The sequence below is a fragment of the Chaetodon auriga genome, chromosome 3 (genome assembly GCF_051107435.1).
Source record: "Chaetodon auriga isolate fChaAug3 chromosome 3, fChaAug3.hap1, whole genome shotgun sequence".
NCBI classification, from domain to species: domain Eukaryota; kingdom Metazoa; phylum Chordata; class Actinopteri; order Chaetodontiformes; family Chaetodontidae; genus Chaetodon; species Chaetodon auriga.
Window position 1 is genome coordinate 24,403,090 of NC_135076.1, and position 20,418 is coordinate 24,423,507.

The 20,418-nt window shown below is 46.8% G+C and overlaps 1 protein-coding gene across 7 annotated transcripts in view; it reads left to right on the forward strand.

Moving 5' to 3' along the window:
* The window catches only part of dab1a (DAB adaptor protein 1a), a 189,363-nt gene that overhangs the window by 115,742 nt on the left and 53,203 nt on the right, over positions 1 to 20,418 (forward strand). The window lies entirely within an intron of this gene.

Genomic DNA, 20,418 nt, shown 5'->3' on the forward strand with positions numbered 1-20,418 from the left:
GTTTTTTGGACCTTAGAGGAGCCTGTGGATTCACTGAGCTCTCTCCCATCACTGCAATGAATTATCCATCGCTGCTGCTGCTGCTGCTGCTGGTGCATCGGGATTTTAGTGTGCGCGCACATGTGTGTGTGTCTGTGTGCGTGTGCGCTGTGTGTGTATTGGGCCTGTGTGGGGGAGTGACCCCCTCACTGAAGCATAGTGCTCAGGGGTTGTTTGTGTGAGTGTGTGTGTTTGTGTGGGATGTTAGGCGGGAGGAAAGACAGCGCTTTGCTGCATTTGGCTTCCCCGGCGCGTCCTTCCATCTGAGGCTCAGCACCACGTTAATCAGAGTTTTTCTTTTTTGTAAAGTCAGAAAAAAAACGCGTCGCAAGTTTTTATTCCTTCATCCATCAGAAACATCTTTGCTGTTTAACGTGCATGTGCTTCCCCTTGTTCGGTGTGTGCTCCTCAGCCCCCAGTGGAAAACATGTCAGGGACAAGGGTCGCAAGTGCACTCGATGGTGACTTTCATGTGATCTTATACTTCATTTCTTAAAGCTCTTGTGACTCAGAAGTCTTTGGTGTGCTGTGCTTTTGTGACCTTCCTGCACTTTGCGCTGTAGTTTTCTTTCTTTTTCTTTTTTTTTTTTTTTTTTTTACTTTGATCGAGTATATGGCCACACACCCTTTATTTTACTGTATTTCAGAGGTTCAAGTCCTGCGGGCTGTTGTGCACTTTGCAGCTTTGGCTCACAGTGAGAGTGAAGTGAAATGAAGTGAGACGCACGTCCAGTGGAGGTTACACGGACAGTGAAGTGTTAGTGTGGAAATACAGCCAATGGTGTGTGGGCAATGGCTGGTTCCCAGTCACTGGGTTTAATGGAGAAAGAGGGAGCGACAGAAGGGAGCAGAGTTGAATGGGCGACCCGGTCAGTTTGCTTTGGGGGGGGGGCTCAGGCTCCGCCGCAGCTAAAAGCCGCATTCATCATGAAGCTGTGGTGCTCTGCAGACCCTCACTCTCTCCCCTCTCGCTCGCTTTTTTTTCTGTCTGGCACGCAGCCTGCCTCAGCTCTGTGCATGTAGCTGCTGTGTTGTGTGTGTGAATAGGTTGTATCCTGTCTACATGTTTCATGGGACTCCATCTGAAGTAGAATTACTGCTCAGTGAGTGTTTGCTAGGTTTTGTTCCAGATGTAAAATCAGTGTCACTTACAAGCACGTCAGGTGCAGCCCGGCCGCCTGCAGGTGTATATATACTGTATGAGCAGTAAGTGTGAGCTACAGTCAGTATTTCCAATTTGTGTAAACTAGAGCTATAATGTACTGCATGTTGGATGGAAACACTGTACTAGTTGTACCATGTACTTGTAGCTACTCAGCAGGCTCGATGTAAAACATACACTGACATGAAATCATCATGACGCATCTTACTAGGTGAACTACTACCAACGAAATACCTTAAAAAAGTACTTTAAAACACATCTTGTGCAACAGATGAATCAGTCCCACACATTGAGTGCTTTTGGTAATTACTGTGAGTCCATTAACACTTTTCCACGAGTAGAAATCGGAGTGCATTTTATTTAAAGTTGTGTCGTAGTTCTGCTCCTTCGAGCAGGTTGAAGTTTGAGGATTAGAGGAGTTTTTCCTCTGCTGCCAAACGGCCTCTTACTTCTGCCTGTATGGGCCCAGCAGGCGACTGCAGGGCGTCATTGTGTGGAGACTGAAAGAAAAGGCTGTTGAAGGGTTTCTTTCTCCCTCTTTCAGTCCTCATGTCCGTCTGCTCCCTCTCCAGCCTTACCCCCCCCCCCTTTTGCTCATTCACTCTGCCTCTTGCAGTGTATGTTTTTCCCATGCAGTACAGTCAGCCTTGTGTGTGTGTGTGTGTGTGTGTGTGTGTGTGTGTGTGTGTGTGTTGTATAACTGTAGACAATGCTGCTTGAATGAACGTTGGACTAAATTTTAAGCAGGAAAGAGCTCTTTGAGACATCTGTGTCCTGCTCTGGTCCCTGAAGCTTCTAACTGCTTCTGCAAAAGTGAGCTTGTAGCGGTGACATGATGTACCTCTGATATTTGGAAAGCCGTCTGGTTACGCAGCGCAGAAACTCGTCTATCATTGCGTAAATGTCAGCATAAAAATAACGAGCTGCGAAAAATGAAGTGCCACCTGCAAAGTAAATAACGTCGAGCTCGCAGTGTCTCTTCAGCTTTGTTCTGAGTCAAATCACAGCACTTGGAAAGTAAAGATGGCCGTTGGGCACATGGAAGCGTCGTGGCCTTTTGGTCGACCAGAGCCCCTGGAAACCGGAAGACCTGACCCCATGTGGGTCCTGGCGAGGTCCGAGTGAACTTTCACTGGACCCAACAGCACAAAGAACAACACATGCTGTGTTTTTATCAGCCAGTAAGAATGTGACTAATTAACATGAGAATCAAGTGTTTCCTCCCATAACCTGTTCACACCAGTTTACTGTAACCTCATTATTCACAGTGCCGAGGCGCCACAGTGACACCTGTTGCTATGGATACAAGTCAGCGTTACAGTAAACCGACAGCCCGTTCAGGTCACCTCCTCGACTGCACGCCGGCTGCGTTTCGGCGGCGTTTATTTAAATCAGCTGTGGTGAGAACAATGAGCAGGCAGCTGCGAGAAGCTAGCAAACATCCAGCAAGTCGCCCGCTTTGATGACTTTCTCTTCCTGTCTGTTTGTGACTCAGATTCCCTTTGGGCTGTCTCACACCCACGTTGACGTGCTTTCAGGTCCATTTTGCCCCGATTTGTCCCATAAGGCAGATAATGGCGATGGGTCAGCTCTGTTTTTTTTTAGCGTTTAAACCTCCACCGAGGTGCCTTTTCCATCAGCTCCCTGGGTGAATATTCCAAAGGCAGATATGACTAACATCACATTTCTCAGTTCAAAGGTGAACTGCTGTGTAAATGCGGTTCATGTTTGACTTTCTCCTCAGCACTGTGGCCCTCACAGAGCTCTGCAAACCGCCCCATCAGCAGGGAAATCACTTCTGTCCTGTATCAAACCATTACTGCCCTTATGGCTGCATCCAGAAATCAACAGCAGAGATGCACTCTTCCTCCTCCTCCTCAGGACTTTTGTATGCTACCTTTCCCCCCCACTCACCTCTGTGAGTTAAGTCCAGTGCACTGGTGTTTGGGCACAGCTCTGACTCGTGATTGAGCCGGGTTTATCTTCTCGGTGTGAGCTAAAGATGCTGCAAAGCTCTCTATCCTTCCTCAGTGTGCACCCATGTCAAAGGTAGAATTCCTATACAGTGAAAACAGCAGCAAACGATGTATCCGCTCTGCTGCTGAGGTTTTTTAAACAGGCTGTAACATGTTAAATACTGCTCTTTTTTCAGGAGGGGTTTTGTTGTTATAGAGAAAGGATAGAGGGAGAATTGACTGGCTCTTGGCTGGCTGCCCAACCCATTGATCCGCATGCTGTGTGTGTGTGTGTGTGTGTATGTGTGTGTGTGTGTGTGTGACATTCTCTCAGATATAATTGGCATCGAGAATATCTTTACAGCCCACTGGGAGTATGTGTATATATATGTACACTATTTCCTGCTTTTTATTCACTCTAAGGGAAATGGGATGTGTGCAAATCAGTGTTTATCACACACCCGTACACACATACCTTAGGACACCGGATGTGCACAGAATTGTCATTACCACCAATCGTGATTCCCTCTCAATCAGACACACTAAGGCACGTCGCATGCACACACACACACACACACGCAGAACGGGCTGGGAGAGAGCAGGGCAGTCCATCCAGAGGTGCAGATCGGGCTGCCAGCTAATCTGCCTCTGCGGCCTGTAATCTGTAATCTTCTTAAAACATTCGCAATCTGTCCACACCACCGGGATTAGCATCTGCAGACACAACAACAGAGCGCGCAGACACACAAACTTTTCCCTGCCCTTATGTTTCACTGCAGAGAGACTGCTGCATGGGTTTGGCGTGTTCTGCTTTCAGCTTTGTGTGCGCTGAGACTCTGAACTGGAATAAGCAGATGAATAGAGGGAAATGCTGTATATGGTTACAGTAAATGTAAATGCGTCACCAAGCAGGATAAGAAGGTACAATTATGTGTTTATCATCAGAAGTGTGTGGGTACTTCAGAACATACAACAGGTATTAAAAAAAAGTTGAATTTGGAGTCCAGGATGGACCCCAAGCTCTTCACAAACCTCCTAAATATGTTTTCACACTTGCAGTAAATCTCAGAGTTACTTGCTTGATGCAGTTTGCAGACAGAAAATGAAAGAACAAATATGATAAATGGTAATAAAAAATGTTTTTTCATCCACATCAAGCCTCTTTCTAGCCCTTTGCTTGGCTGCACTTTATCACCCCTCCACATCTTTACCCTCCCGGTGTCCTTGCTGTGTTTCCTCACTCTCTGTGTGCAGTTCTCCATCTCTGCCCTGTTTCTGTTTTTCTCAGCATCTCTCTCCTTCCCCTTCTCTCCCTCCATCTCTCTGCCTGTAGCGTTGCTTCAGGGATCCTCTTGTTTCAGATGAGATGTTGATTATGGAACTGAGGCTCTCGAGTTCCTCCCTTTCCTTTTGCTCACATTCACATCACCATTAGCATTTCACATCATTATTATCACATTTTCCTCCATTTTCTCCTGCATCCCGCTGTACACGTCTGCTCCCCCTGGTCTTTTCTCTCTCCAGTGAGCACCACTTTAGGGTGAAATCGCAAAGGTGTTCACTTTGTTAATGAGTTTTCACAGCAAACAAAAGCACTTTACAGCAAGCATTTGCAGGAGGTAAAGACACACACACACACACACACACACACACACACACACACACACACACACACACACACACACACACACACACACACACACGCTGCACCACACTGGAGTCACAGCACATTAACACTTCAATTAATTCAACGCCTTACATTCTCATTTCCCCAGAAGTCAAGATCCCTGACCAACCCCCCTCTTCAAACCACACACACACACACACACACACACACACACACACACACACACACACACACGCCAGTGATGTACGCTGCCCTGTGACGTGCCTCGGCAGACCCCAGCAGTATTACATGCTCCTTATGACATTTTAGGCGCTGGAGAGAAAGCCAGCAAACAAAGCATCATAAATTACATTTTAATTTGTGTTTCCTCCCTTTCATCCAGCCACGTACAAAGGGATGAAGATGCCTGGTTTTGTACCATATTCTTTATTCAAGGAATACAATAGATAATGAATGCATGTAGGGAGAAAAGGAGTGGGCTCTCGGTTTTGCTGGCGGGTTTGTTAGCTACACTTCCCTGTGGAGCGGCTCCACTGACTTCCACACTCACTGTGAGACTGCAACAAAGTTAGAGGAAGAAATAGACGGAGATGGGAATGGAAAGATGCTTTCCTTAGAGGATTTCCTCTTTATATTCCTTCCCCTCTTTCTCTCTCTCTTTGCCTCCCTCTTGCTTTCTCTCCATCTGTGCTTTTCTGTCGCTGCTCACTAATGAATTTTTAACCGTCCCATGATTCTCCTCTTTGTCTCTCCCTTACGCTCTCTGTTTGTAAAGATTAGCCACGATTCAATATACATCATTAGCTTTTGTCTTCACTGCACCTAATTTCCAGTGACGTTTCCCAGTGTGGTAACTTATTGCACGGCAGGAGCTTTGTGGCAGTCTTCTCGGTCATGTGGAAGTGACATAGCCTGTCTGACCCTGTCTCGTTTTGAAAGCCAGCGTGCTGGTAACCTAATTCAGCTCTTCGTAGGCGATGGTAGGGCCGGCGTGCGTGCCAGACATCTGTTAAAGCAGATGAAACGGGGAGGGAGAGGGGCCGAGTGTGGCGTCTGTGTCCAGGACAGACGAGCTGTCCCTGGGCCGGAACCACACTGCGAGCTGCGTCCCTGGAGCATCTGGTCCCTGGCTCAGACGAGCGGGTAGGCACCCAGATGCTGCTGCTGGATTCAGCCTGCTGAGCTCACACTCTCTGACGCACACCGACACACACACACACCTCCACACGCGTTTCCATTCATCAACAAACTTGTGTGCCTCAGTCCGAGGCTCGCAGCACTTTGTCGCACCCAAGCACTTTTGTGATCACAGAAAAGAGTTTTAATGTGGTTTCATGGGTCATGAAATCTGCTCAAGTCATAAACCAAGTTAAGTTTCAGTTAAGGTGGAAACATAAAAATGATCAAAATGGGATTCATGCAGCATTGAAGAAACAGTGCAAAACCTCTGAGGTTTTGTTTTTTTGTTGATTTTTTTGTGTTTTTGCACACTGTGCTCTACCTGAAACCAATCTTTTACACTCTCCTTTTCAGGTAGAGCACATTTCATGACTGCAACATCATAAATACTAATCCAAAACAGACCTGATTGACCTCTGCAGACAGACTTGTAATAGACAAAATGTTTATGTACGAGAGTAAAATGAAGTGAAGCATAAGAGACGGAGCTCGGAGGAGATTAAGACTGAGGTGAGTGTTAAGTGAAGCTTCACAAGGCCGCCGGTGCTGCAGGGCTGCGAGCGGCCACGTCACCGCTCAGCCTCGGCCGTTTATCCTCCGCGCGAGTCGTCGGCGCTCTCGTGTATCAGTGCACACGCTTGTGCACGTGTAAAACGCGCATTGCTGCTCTTCCGTCGTGCATTTCAAGAGGTGAGGAAAGCACATTGGCTGCTTTCTGCCGTATTTCCAGTCAGTGTCTCTGCAGGCCATTTTTCAGACCTGCTGTGCAGAAGTCAGTGGCTTCAACTGCTGTAGTCACAGCTGAGAGAGCGCGGGGGGGCAGATTATGAATAAACAGACCTAATGCATCCCAGCAATGACTCAAATGGACAGATTTTCACCAAGTCTGAATCATTTCTCCTGTGTCCCATTGCAAACTACAGTATTTCACTTAAGACACACGCATTGTTACGCCTGCACTTGGACACTTTTTAAGCACTTTAAGATAGCCCATCAGATTTTTGCCTCATCATCAGGGATGGCTCCAAGTTTTAGAGGTTTGCAAAGTGGTTATACGCCATTACATCTGGAAAAAAGCTTTTCAGCGCCAATTTGAGGTTTGATTGGGCCAGTAATGGACAGCTTGCTCTCTTACCGCTTAAGGAAAGCAATGTTTGACAGTGTTGTAGGAATCCCTTCAGAATCAATTTGAATTTTTGTGAAATATCACACCTACCGCCACCCCCACACCACAAGCAAGGGCTGCTAATCAGTTTACCAGTTCTGCCTTTCCCCTCCAACAACATCTCTGCAGCTTTCATGAATATAAAAATAGGTAGAATGAGTTTCAAAGATGAGATAATCCCATTTATCTCCAGAGATAAAGGTAATCAGAGTCCATAGGCAGCAGCACCATAAGATCACATTTCTTCTTTTGGGATATATCTTTCACATTTTTTAAGAATAGGCACCTCTTATTTGCAGTACTCCTACAAACTATTGCAGTTCATAATCATAGTTTTTATGTACCATTGTATTTACAAATAGAAAAAAAAACAGATTTACACATAATTTCACAAATGCATTTATATATGATGCTGTTAATGTATTCCTCCACACAATCAACACCTTTTCTAATGACCCAACATATGTTCCCCCCAGTGCCAGCGTTTTCGTTTTTTTCCTCTGTGAAATGTTTGCTGGGAGTTGTGTAAGAGGATTTGACCCGCAGACACATAAATACACATTAGGAATAAAGATAAAATGAATCAGTCCTCGCTTAACTGCTGGGAATTTTCGGCTCACATCCGCCCAGAGCTAGTTAGTGTGGCTTTGTGCTTTAGATTGAGCTGCGAAAGTGGAGCTTTAACGCTAGTAAGGATGTATTTATTAGACAAGCATTTACAGAAAATAAAATGCAGCTGTACCACTCATTTTCTGAAAGCCCAAAGTAGCTTAAAGCTGCATTAAGCAATTTTCGACTACTCGTGGACGGAAGAGCCCAAAACAAAGCTCACAGTGAGGAGCTTTGATAGCGTATCAGCTTATCGAGTTCTCGTGGCGAAGCCCGTGGCTGTTAGCAAACGATCGCCTCCTTATCCAGCAGAAACAGAGCAACATGACCGTTAGGATCCTCCTCCTCTGCTGTTCTTCAAGTCCAGTATTTACCGGTGTTTTGTTGTTGGTGTGAGCCACTAACTGCTGAGAATAAGTGGGTGTCTTCAGCCTGCTATTAGTTTGTCTCTGGCCGCTTGTTAACGCGGGCTCGCAGCCATTTTGCGCAGATCGCACGGTGAGCAACGAGCTGCTGTGCTGGAAGTGTGTTTTTGAATCAAATGACAGTTTTGTTGTTGTTTGACTGTCAAATTAAATCAGTGAGCCGAAAGTGGCAGATTTTGGGTGCTGAGTCTCGGTGGGATCGGCAAACGTTTCATCCAACAGGGAGTCTTATGGTTCAGTGTTGCTTCGAGTGTCTTTAGGGTGCAAACCAGGCTGGAGGTCAATACCTGCTGATAGGTGCAACCAATACCAATACAGTGAATGTGACTTGAAAGTGCATTCAGCAGATTCAAGGATCCAGCAGTCATCTGTGTGTGTGTTTGTGTGTGTGTGTGTGTGTGCGTGTGTGTGTGGTCAGCCCTTCAGTCAGGGCTCCTCTTTATGGACGAACGGAGGATTCAATCACCTGCTCTCAGGTCATTTGTGCTCCTTGATCGAGTTCCACTGAGCATCTACTAGACTGACACACTTGACTGGGCTGCTGGAGTCACACACTCTGACACACATCATACACACACACACACACACACACACACACAGAATCAAATGATGAAGAGGACATATAACTGAAGGGTAAATTATTTTTTTCATTATAAAAATGCTTTTGATGGCCCCCTTACCATTAGGCCATGACCTATCTCCCCCCCTCTCTCTCTCACACACACACACACACACACACACACACACACACACACACACACACACACACACACAGACCCTTCCTTTCTATCTCTCCACTAAAAAAGACAGTCTTCAATTAGCTAGATGTGCATTCAGATAACGACTCCTCTCTGTCCATAGCAGTCTCAGGGCTGATGAGTATGATGGAACGAGGGTGTTAAAAGACCACTCATTCAACCATGTGCCCAGTGTGCCTGTGTGTGTGTGTGTGTGTGTGTGTGTGTGTGTGTGTGTGTGTGTGTGTGTGTGTGTGTGTGTGCGCGCGCGCGCGCGCTTGTGCGTGTGTGTGCGCGCACATAAAGCTGGATTAATGGAATAGACAAGATCTTAGAGCTGCAAGATTAAATGACTGTGAACTGATTTGATGGTTTCAATCACACACACCCATAATAGCCGTGGCTGGAGCTGACAGAAATATTTGTCGGGGGCTTATTTTGAAGTTGATAATGCGTTGTGGATGACTGGACGACTGTATTTGGTGCGTGCATGGTTTCAAATAGCACACATGCTTTTGTTGCATCTTCACGTTGCTTCAGCCGGCTGTTCTGTAAACGAGATACTTCTAAAGTTAAGAGACGCTATTCCTCATTTGTGTCCCCCTCACATATTTTCCCATGTGACCTTATGAATGTGAGCAGGCAGACCAGGCGTGGAAGGACTGTTCCTTTCAGTCTGTATGGACTGTGTGTGCTTCAAGCAACTTTTTCACGCCATAACGCAGCAAAGTGCCGCAGTGCCCGTCATTCTGGGCAAAAGAAAAGGAAAGTTAGATTGGAAGAAAAGGTACTGTTTGTGTCGAGACGCAGCCTCCCAGACAGAGGAAGAAGTAGGTAAAGATGTGAATGACATAAGGAGGAATAAAGAAGCAGCAGCAGGAAGTGAGAGACAGAGAGACGCGAGGTGAGAAATGGTTGTGATTGCCTGGTGTGCCTCGGCGAGCTCGGCTGTTATTAGTCATACTACCTGCTGCGGTGATCTGCCCAGCTCTGGCCTGCACCCTCGTGGATGCGCCCTCATGCGTTTGTGTGGCTGTCTGATGGGTTTAGAGCTGGCGATGAGTCCACTGTCTCACCTTTCCCTCCCTCCCTCTCTCTCTCCCTCTCTGGAGACTGTCCGCCCGCCTGGAGAAAACAGACTCTTGCCTTGGCCTTTGCTGTAAATCGCCCCTCAAATGAGTTCTTACTGTGATCCCCTCACGCTGCCTTGGTCCGGAGCTCTCTTGAGAGAACAACTTAATGATCCCCAGTCTGATAAACGGAGGCCCGAGGAGTGAATGGAAATGTGTGCTGTAGGGAATATTTGAAGCTCGTATTGTCTATCAGGTGGCCTTCCCTGAGAGTGGACCTCTTCACCGGAGTGGATTGACCTCCGCAATTTATTACCTACACCGCTGACATCCATCACATCTCAGCCCTCAGGGACACACACGCAATAATAATATCACAGCAGCCTCATACAATTGGCCATATGACTGTCTGCCTGCTGCCTGTATGGCTTATTAAATGACTAACTTGGTGCTGCTGTGGCTTCCTCTATGGTTTTTCTCTACGACATTCTGCCTCTTACTGTGACTCTATGTATATGATTCATTATATGTCTGGGTAAATGGTGCTCTGGCTGGATGTTTGGATGTGCCTCCATCTCCATCAGTAGCTCAGTGGACTCCTTCCTGATTCTTCTCCCTCTCTCTCATCCATTTCCTTCCCATCAAGTGTCATAAGCCTCTTTTGCGTGCACTTCATCGTCTAAATGTGGTTTTATATGTCATGTTTCAATAAGCCCGAAAATCACAACAGTGAGCATCCTCTGCTTCACTTTGTCATATTTCTGCAACCGCACCAACATGGCTTGAGTCTGAAGTGAATGCCATCATATTAATGTAAAAGCTACTGCAGCACAAGGTTAATAAACCAAGAAATAGTGCGGATGAGCCGGTCTTAAGTTGTGAGGAGATTTTTCTCACATCAGATCACTCTGTAGAAATGAGTTTTTATTGATTATTTTCCCCTCTGCAATGCAGGGCAAAGGAGAAAGAAATCTACACGATAACCGCAATTATCTTCACACAGTCTGTCTCCTTGAATTTGCTGCTCACACTATGAATACCAAATCACATGTGAGCAGATAGGAGGTAAATCAGAGTCACGATCTGTTGAGTCGATGTTGGGCCGTATAACACAGGCAGCATTCTGTATTCAGTCCAATAAATGATGGAACTGTTGAGAAACTGTACGAGAGGACCCTGCACTGAGAGGCGAGGGTAGAGCAGCATCCATAGTGATCACCATGGGTGTTAATTAAAGCTTGAACTGCAAAATAAGTTTAAAAATGTGTCAGTGGTGCAGCCTGTAAGAGAACTGAGACCACGCTGAGGGACATGAAGGTGCCGCTGCTCTCTCTGGCTTACCACATACCCAATATTGTGCAAGCGTTGCACCTACATCCCAAACAGTCTTCTCACGGGATTCTCTGCATTTATATAACACTTTTACTCAGAGTCGTTCACAGTCTGCCTCTCATTAACACACACACTCACACAGATGGTAGCGAGCTAGCAAGCAAGGCACCGGCCCAACTGTTAGGAGCATTTGGGGTTTGCGTCTTGTGCAAGGACACTTCAGGGCTTGAACTGCCAACCCCGCGATGTACCTGATGAGCCACAGCCGGGACACATATATCTTAATACAGCCATTAGACACCTTTTACAGAATGTTAGAAAGCCCAAAAAGCCATTACTTTAGCAGACGGATGGAGCCAGCAATGTTACAGACACCAGAAAAAGACTCCAGAGTGAGGTATGGCTGTAAGTGATAATGTGTGTGTCGCAAGGTGTGTGAAGCCGTCCTGTGGAGTGTGTTGTGACTGGGCTGGGGGAGTTGTCGAGGGGGATAGCTGTAAATGAAGACAACAGCAGAGATGGGAGGGATGGAGGATGGGAGGAACTTCCAGGTGTCGCAGAGCGTTTCATCACTCACCTGTGAGACTAATGAGATGAGCCGGCGGACCACACGCACACACACACACACAGATACACGCACACTCACAGACTGGTGGGACTAATTACCCAAACGCCACCACGGTGAACACGCCACCACAGCGCGGCTGTTACAAACGTATACAGACACACATACAAATACGCGACAGCTCACGGCCGCCTCCCCAACTCATTACACCGCTCATCTGCCGCTCCTCTCCTCCATCCTGTCACTGTCTGAATGAGGCGCAGAGGAAGAGGAGAGGAGAAGGAGAGCAGAATGGTAGCTAGTAGGTCAGGAGGCGGATAGGCGGAGGCAGCTATTCTCCACGCAGGCTGTGGCTGCAGGCAGCGCTACAGGTAACAAACACATCAGTCACATACACAGCACACCTGTTACTGTACAGATGGCAAGCCCTGGGAGAGAGGCAGGGGGAGCAATGAAGAAAGATGAGCAATCAGACGGGGAGAGAAACACCGAGGAGGAGAGACAAAGGAAGGGACGGGCGATGTTTTTCATGTGCAGGTTGTTAGAGGAGATCCAGGAGATGGAGATTGGGGGGGGCTGGTGGTGCAGGGTCGAGGCGGGGAGGGGGTTCTGCACCTGTTTGTGTAACGCCATGATAACAAGGGACTGGGGCTGAGAGATGGAAGTAAGAAAGGGAGGGATTTCCTCACCTGTGTCCTCCGCCTGCAGCAGCTACAGTCCTGTGTAATCGAGTGAGCCTCTCTCTAGGTTCACTGTATATCATTACGCATGCACACACACACACACACGCACACACACACATACATCTTTTTAATCTTTTTTATCCTTTTTTGTTCAGCCTCACATAAAAAATAACCCTCTTCATTACCTGTATCCCCATCAAAGACACTAACATTCTCCAAAGCTCTCTCTGCTCTTGAGATATACCATTATAATTTAGGCCTCTATAATCATAGAAGAAAATGTTTAAGTGTGTGTGTGTGTGTGTGTGTGTGTGTGTGTGTGTGTGTGAGAGAGAGAGAGAGAGAGAGAGAGAAAGTGGTTGTGCCCCCAGCTACATATCTTAATCTCCTGTCTATTAGCATATTCAGAGTTCTCCTTTAGCTGGTGGAGGCATCTGATAGGCTAATTTTACAGCCCTGCTGGCCTTCATCTCGCTCCAGGAAGTGAAGAGGATGATGTATCTTGGGAATAAGATGAGAAGAAAAAAAAAAAAAAGTGCCCCAGCCTTTTCTGTCTCGGTCGCTCTCTCGACAGATCCAGCTGAATTCTGAATGAGCTAAAGGTAGTCTGGAAAATACAGACTTTGCATCAAAAGACGAATTTGGCAAAAGTAAACCCTTCGCTTTGGGTTCTGCTGTTTCGGGTGTTTTTTAGTCTGCGCCTGGTTGACATTGTTCTTGAGAGATTTTTCATTAGAGAGCAGATAAACAATGGGTTTGCACATGGTGCAGATAACTGGACCTTTATAGACTCTAACATGGCGTTTTGGGACCATATTCTTTCCGAATGCTTGAAAATTACCTTGTGAATGACTGATTTTTCTGAAAGTGTTCCAGTTTTTTCTATTTCCAACAACCAAAGGGATCCTTGAGCCATTCTAGTTGTCCTTTAAAGCGTTTCTCCAACATTCCTTCTGCTGTGAACACGTTGTCTGTCTTGCTCAGTCATTCTTTTGTTGCAGGGGTTGAACATGACGTTTCGTGAGAAGTTTCTAAAAAAATCTCCCACATTTACGCACATAATATCAGTTAGACATTAAAAGAGCCCGGTCGAGCACAGCCGGTATGGTGTTGTTGCTAGAGTCCCTTGGAAAAATGCTTAAAATATGACTGCTCCTGCTTGGTGTTTGTGTTTAAATTTAATCTTGTGTGTCTCACAGAGGCATCCCTAAAATATGAAAGACAATCAGTGAAGTGCAGACTTGTGTCGTATTCCTGAGAAGTCAAACAAGGAGCATCCGCTGGCCTTTAATATTAATCCACACTGATGCAACGAGCTTCTGTGTGTGTTTGGCAGTGGGCAGTGGTGTGTGTACTGTGTGTGTGTACTGTGTGTGTGTGTGTGTGTGTGTGTGTGTGTTTGAGAGAGAGGAGGAGGGCTGGGAGAATCAGATTGCCTATTCCAGTCACACAGATAGTCTTTCACTCCTCAGCCTGTGACAGCACATTTCCTTCCCTCTTCATGCTGGTTGCCTCTTCTCTACCAGCTCCCTCTCCCCTCCTCCTCCTCCCACTCCTCCTCCTCCTCCTCCTCCCCTCTCTCTCTCTCTCTCTCAAATGCAAATTAAAATTAGCTTTATTGGCATGACAGGGATTTGTATATGAAATAACCTACAGTACAGTAATAACAGCGAAATTCTTGTTGTTCTTTGTCTCTTTTAATCCCGGCTGCCTAATTCACTTTTCCCACAACGATCTTCCTCTCCGGCTCCCTCGCCTCCTCTTCCGCTATCCCTGTCCTCCTTTTTTGTTTTCCACACACCTCTCCCCAGCTCCCCCCGGCCCTCTCTGCGCCGGTGTATGTATTGGTATCATTAGCAGCTCCGCTATGATGGATGGCACTGAGAGGCTGGGCCCTGACGGGGTGGGACTCTGCTTTAGCACACCATCATTACCCGCACCACATACACATAGATTGCAGTGGTTGTGTGTGTGTGTGTGTGTGTGTGTGTGTAGCTGTGTAACTGCACCAAAGTGTGTTTACAAGTAATGCATGTCTGGAACAAATGACGTCATTCAGATGGCTGCTTACAGATGGAAAAATGGCTATTGAATTTAAGCATTCCCCCTCTCTCTCTCTCAAATACACACACACACAAGAACACACACACACACACACTGAGAAATGCACACAGCCTTTTCTGAGTTTTGAGAGGTTTGTATTGACTCGGAGCCCCACAGGGAAGTGAATGCCAATAGCCCCTCTACTCTCTGTGAGAGTTCAGACAGACCAGCAGTCCAATAGACCATAGGGTGCTAAAAGGGTCTATTTCAAGAGCTGGCACAAAGTTTCACCTCCAGGAACTTTCACAGACTCCACATGCAGCGTGAGATTTTTGCACATTGCCATGGTGTGTGTGTGTGTGTGTGTGTGTGTGTGTGTGTGTGTGTGTGTGTGTGTGTGTGTGTGTGTGTGTTTGAGAACGTGTGTGTTTGGCTGGAAATGTTTGCGCAAAGTTCAAAGAGTTTGAAATTCACAAATGGAAATTATGCAAATCGTGTCCTGAGTCTGACAATCCCATGGTGATTCACTCTGAGTCTGCTGATGACATCAGAGGGAGCAGTCTTTATCTGGGCTCCGTGTGTGTGTGGACGTGTGTGTGTGTGGATGTCTACTCCTCACATTGTGGGGACATAAACCGGTTTCCACAGTCACATTGTGAGTGCTCGCCTTCCTTATGGCAGGAAACACACAAGTCTTCATCATGTAAATCTTACATTTAAAGACCGGTGTTAAGGTCAGTGTAGATTTAGGTTAGGGCTTATGGTAGATACATTTTGGTCTCCGAGATATCAATGTAAGTCTATGTAATGTCCCCAAAAGTGATGGAAACACAGCTCTATGCGTGTGCGCGTGTGTGTGTTTCCATATCTGATTGGACAGCCAAGTACTAAAGCAAGCAAATCTAAAGTCTAGTATGAGAAAGTGTGACATATGCAGTTTATTGTGTCACACACTGGTGTTTATCCCGTGTGTGTGAGAGGTGGTGTAGGGGCTGATCACGTTGTCAGAGTCCATAAGAAACAACAGGGTCTTATTAAACACGGACACTCGGTACAGATTGATTTTGTTTGGCTGTCTGTGTTTTAAGTGGCAGGCCAGGCGACTGTGACAGTGTGCGTGGGCGATTAGACACACGGGCAGGAGGCAGCAACTGTGACTGACTGATGGCCGCTGGTGGCAGGAGGCTGCACAGGGAGGCCTGGGGAGAGGATGTACTTGTACTCCCTCTGGGATCGCTCCCAAGGGTTGAAGAGGGTAGACTGAACCTAGAAATCCCCTCTGTGCTCTGACCGGGCTCTGGAGAATCCCCTCCCCTCCCCCTCCCCGCAGTACGGACGGGCTGACGACAGAGTTCGATAAAGCTCACCCGTTGGCTTCTCCAGATGTGTCTCGGTACAAGTCGCTGGCAGCGAGCTGCTCAGACGGGGCTCGCCAGCGGCTTGCAAGCGAAGAAGTTCAGGGCTGTTACTGTTGAAGGTTTAGCCTGAAGCATCCTTAGCTTCTCTTAGTTGACTGCCGGCTCCATTCGTCTGCCATCCAGTCCTCCTCTATATCTCGTCTTCCCTTCCTTACTTTAAAGCATGTGCAGAGGCTGAGCAGAAATGTGCTGTTTTCCTCTCAGAAGAACTTCCCATGAGCTGCTCCAAACGAGCCCCACACACTTATAGGGACATAAATATGTGTGTGTGAGCTGATTGTAGAGAAAGTGATTTTGTCTTGTGGAGTCTGGGACACAGGATGCACCAGTCCACTGCTGTCTCTCCTGATACCTGCTGTGATACCTCAGCTTTTCCTCATTTTACTTGAGGTAACATGAGGCTACACTCCCATCCTGTGACTCATAGGATATTTAGAGTGACACTGACAAACAGTATTAATATGGATCACCACTTCAAAGGTCAGTGTGAGCACCACAGCTGCCCCGTTGAATGAAAACGACGTCAGCAGGGACAGCTACATCGCTCGCTCCCGATTGTTTCGGTAGGAACAAGCTAACATCAACAACTGAGAATGAATTTATGCATGAAGTGAAACAAAATGTCAGTTTAGTCCAGTGTTGTTCCCTTGTGTGCTTAGTTTTTCTTTGGATGCCCCAGTTCCCTCTAACAGTCCGAAGACATGCAGGCTAGACTGGGAAAACTCCACATTGCCTGCAGATGTGATTGTAAGTGACAGACTGGCGACCTGTCCGAGGTGTGCCCCAACTTTCACCCCACGGGAGCCGTCACAGACTCCAGCCCCCCGTGATGCTGCACAGGATAAGTGGGTCTGGGTGATGGATGGATTAAGATTAGGATGTTTACCCCTCTGCTGTCTGAATGTTCTTTTTTTGTGTCTGTTGAAAGTAACGCAGACTCACTGTGAAGCCACAGTAGTCCTTTCCTGTGTCTTCATTTCCCTCTCATCCATCTATCTGTCTCCGTGTCTGCCTTTAGAGGCACGCTTTGAAAAGCCTCTGCTACGTCTGTGTGTGCGCATTTGTGTCCGGGTGTGTGCGCACGTGTATGTTTGTGCAACAGCGTCGCACGACACCATGATTAAGTGTTTTGAATAATTGATGATTGCATCCCTCATTAAGTCTCAGTCTTGTGCTCCGCCAGGCTCCAGCTCTATTTTTATGCACCAGAATCCTCCTCTCATCTCTCCCACTCGACACATGTAGCGAATCCATCACTCACTTTAGGCTCTGCTGACGGGGGTCCAGAGGGGCTGTGGGGGATCTAAATCATGTGGAGTGGACACTTTTAACAGGCCAGCAGCACAATGGACGGTGACCCGGTGATGATGGGTTTTCTGGAGCAAAGAGCGACCCCCTGGCACTGGAGCTGCTGGGGACACGCCGGTCGCAACAGGACACATTGTAAAATAAGTCGTTGTGAAGGTGTGAGCGAGAAGAGGGTCGCTTTCTCCACTACCACTGCAAAACCTCCAGTCCTTGTCTTTATTGTCCCCGCTTTCATTCCCTGTACTCGATGTATTCATGCATAAAGCTAGTTAAGTAAAGACACCATGAAAGTGAATAAAAATAGTATTTAAGTGTGTCTGAAGGGTCATGGAAGGAACCATGAATCAGTCGTTCTTGGAGAGGAAGGAGCTCCAGCACTTCCACGTGTTCCTGAATGCTGGGAATGAGGAAGATGAGGTCTGGATGTGTGAAGACCATCTGAACTAAGAGATGAGTACAAGGAAAGGCTGCAGCAGAACTCAATAGATGCACGAGTTTCCAAATCATCAGTCACATCCTAAATGCAACGCTGGACTTCAGCAGAGTGTGTTAAAGCCCCTCTGTCGAATCTGTTCTCCAAACAAACTGGTGGCAGCATTTCATCCCACCTCTAATGTAAGAGACAAGAAGCCCCTCCTAAAGGTCTTTGGTCCGGCAGCCAGCATTACATTTTTCATTGTGCTGTTGAAATTATTTTGTTTTGCTCGCTAGCAGGATGACAGAGAGGTGGAGTCAGAGTGCGGCTTTCTTAATAAAGGCATATCCACAGTCTGCATGCAGAGCTGCAGCTTCCACCTCACACACATTGTTGAGCAGGACCAATTTACATTTTAGCACATTAACAAGGCTGAGGACACACACACACACACACACACACACACACACACACACACACACACACACACACACTCACACACACACAGGGGAGGTGCAGGGAGAATGAGATTCGTTTTCATCTATTTCCCCTTAAAACATGAGAAAGGAGGAATTCCCCATAGAGAGCGCAGCGCTTTGATATCTACAGCCCCGTGTCTGTAAATAGGTTAGGTGAAGATGATGCGAGGCGTGTGTGTTTGTACGTGTGTGTGTGCACGGTTTTGTGTTAATTTGTGCTCCGCACGTGCACGTGAGTCTGTCATCTTGTGGGGTATCCTATTTCTGGCAGGAGATTGTGGGTGAGGAAGTGTGTGTGCATGTGTGTGTGTTTACCTTTTCCTGTAGAGGCCTCTGCTGCTGAGCGTTCCTTCTAGTCACTGGGGCAGGCAGGGAGCCATGTGGAGCACCTAGAGCAGCTCTCTGTTTCCATGTTTCCCTCCTGCAGCGTGCTGTTGTGCTGGCTGGTGGCCTGGCTGACTGCCCGCTGAACTAGCTGCACTGCTGTTCTTCTAGGCCTCCAGGTCTGCTGCGATAGCTGGAGCTTTATCCACCCGACAGCTGCTGGAACCATTTTGAGGCGTTGTTTGTGTGAGGTGCAGATGTAACCAGTGAAATCCAAATTTTTATTTTTCTCACTTCAACCTCAAGAGGTGTTGTCTGAAATCCAGCGCCGCTGGTGTGGGGTCGGGGGCGGGGGGGCTCTTTAGATCAGTGTCAAAAAGGCTTTTTTTGAACACAGGCCCGGTATGTCACGCTTCAGCTGTACGCGCTGTGTTCATATGCATTTCGACAGCGGCCTCTCAGCCGGTGGTAACAGGACTGAGCCACGATGAGCCAAACAGCAGCAGTCTCCACCCTCAGCCGGGTCTGACTCTGTGCAGCTTTTCGTACCTCACTGTACTTTTGAAGTCTTTGTTCTTGGTCTTATTTTCATGTAACAGCAGCCACAGTGCCACTCTAATCATTCCCCAGCAGCCAATAAAACGTGGTGAAAATGCTGATTGCAATGTCTCAAATGCAAGATAACATGTTCAGATCAGATGCCAAGACAACCGTCCAGAAACCTTTACTGTCCCATGAAAGAAAGAAAAGGAGCAAATTCTCACACTTCAAAAGCTGGAACTACTTTAACATATCTGCTACATGTTAGCACCACATGACTGGTTGTACATGATGAAATGATGATAGTTCAGATCAATTAAGAATAGATTAACAGACAAGTTGGTGAGTTCACCCCAAGTGCAGTAAGTGCCAATATGTCCTCATCTAACACTTCACTGTCACTGCTTCTTCTTTTACCACTAAAATCTGAAAATATTGTGAAATAAAAACCAGCAGACTAGAAGTTTAGTTTTTCTCTTACTTGTAGGGACTGTCGCCCTTTTTCTGAGACAAGAACGGGTTTGGGATTTGTTTAAAATGCCTTATATGTTCAGTCCCATCATATTGTCCTCAAGACGACGTGTTATTTGAGTTGAATTATTGTGTTTAAGCGTTTAGATTTTGATTGGCCGTTTGTTTAAGAGTGACGGGCAGAGCTGGAGCCGGAGCAGCAGCTTTGAGTGACAGAACTATTTCATTTGATTTGATTTTGTAATCAAATACCTCATTTAAATCTGGCTGTGATGTGAAAATAACCCATGCCAATTATTTAAATAAAGCTTTCTTCAAAGGGTAAAGCATTATTTTGCATGTTGTGAGCGTTTAATGATTCATCTCTTATTAATCATTAACATGCTGTGGTTGGATTGTGGAGGAAAGGTTTTCCTCCTCGTTGGCACCTTTATCCCAAACCTGGACAGTCTGCACTGTCGCTTCCTTTAAGAGTCACCATCTATCAATCATGTTTTGCTCCGTGCTAATCCCTTAATAAAAGTGAGATTAAGATAAACGACACTGCGCTTCTTTTGTAGTTGGCGGAGCGCGGGACAAAGTGAAGTGATATGCATCGGTTATCTGGGTGTGACGCTGTACTTTAACCCGCCGCTCACATTCTCAGGTCTTATTCACGCTCAGTCCAGCAGCTCGTTCGCCCATCGGTGCATCTTCTCCTCCATAACCTCCATTAGCTGGTCTTTCATCCCTTCTCCTGTTCTCTTCCCTTAAACGCTCAGTTCGTTCTTCGCCGCCCGTCGTCTCTGAGCTGGACGGCCGGAGTTGAGTGTATTTTATCCGCTGCAGATCGTGAAGTGGTAGGTCTCAGTGTTTCATAGTTTGTTTTTTTA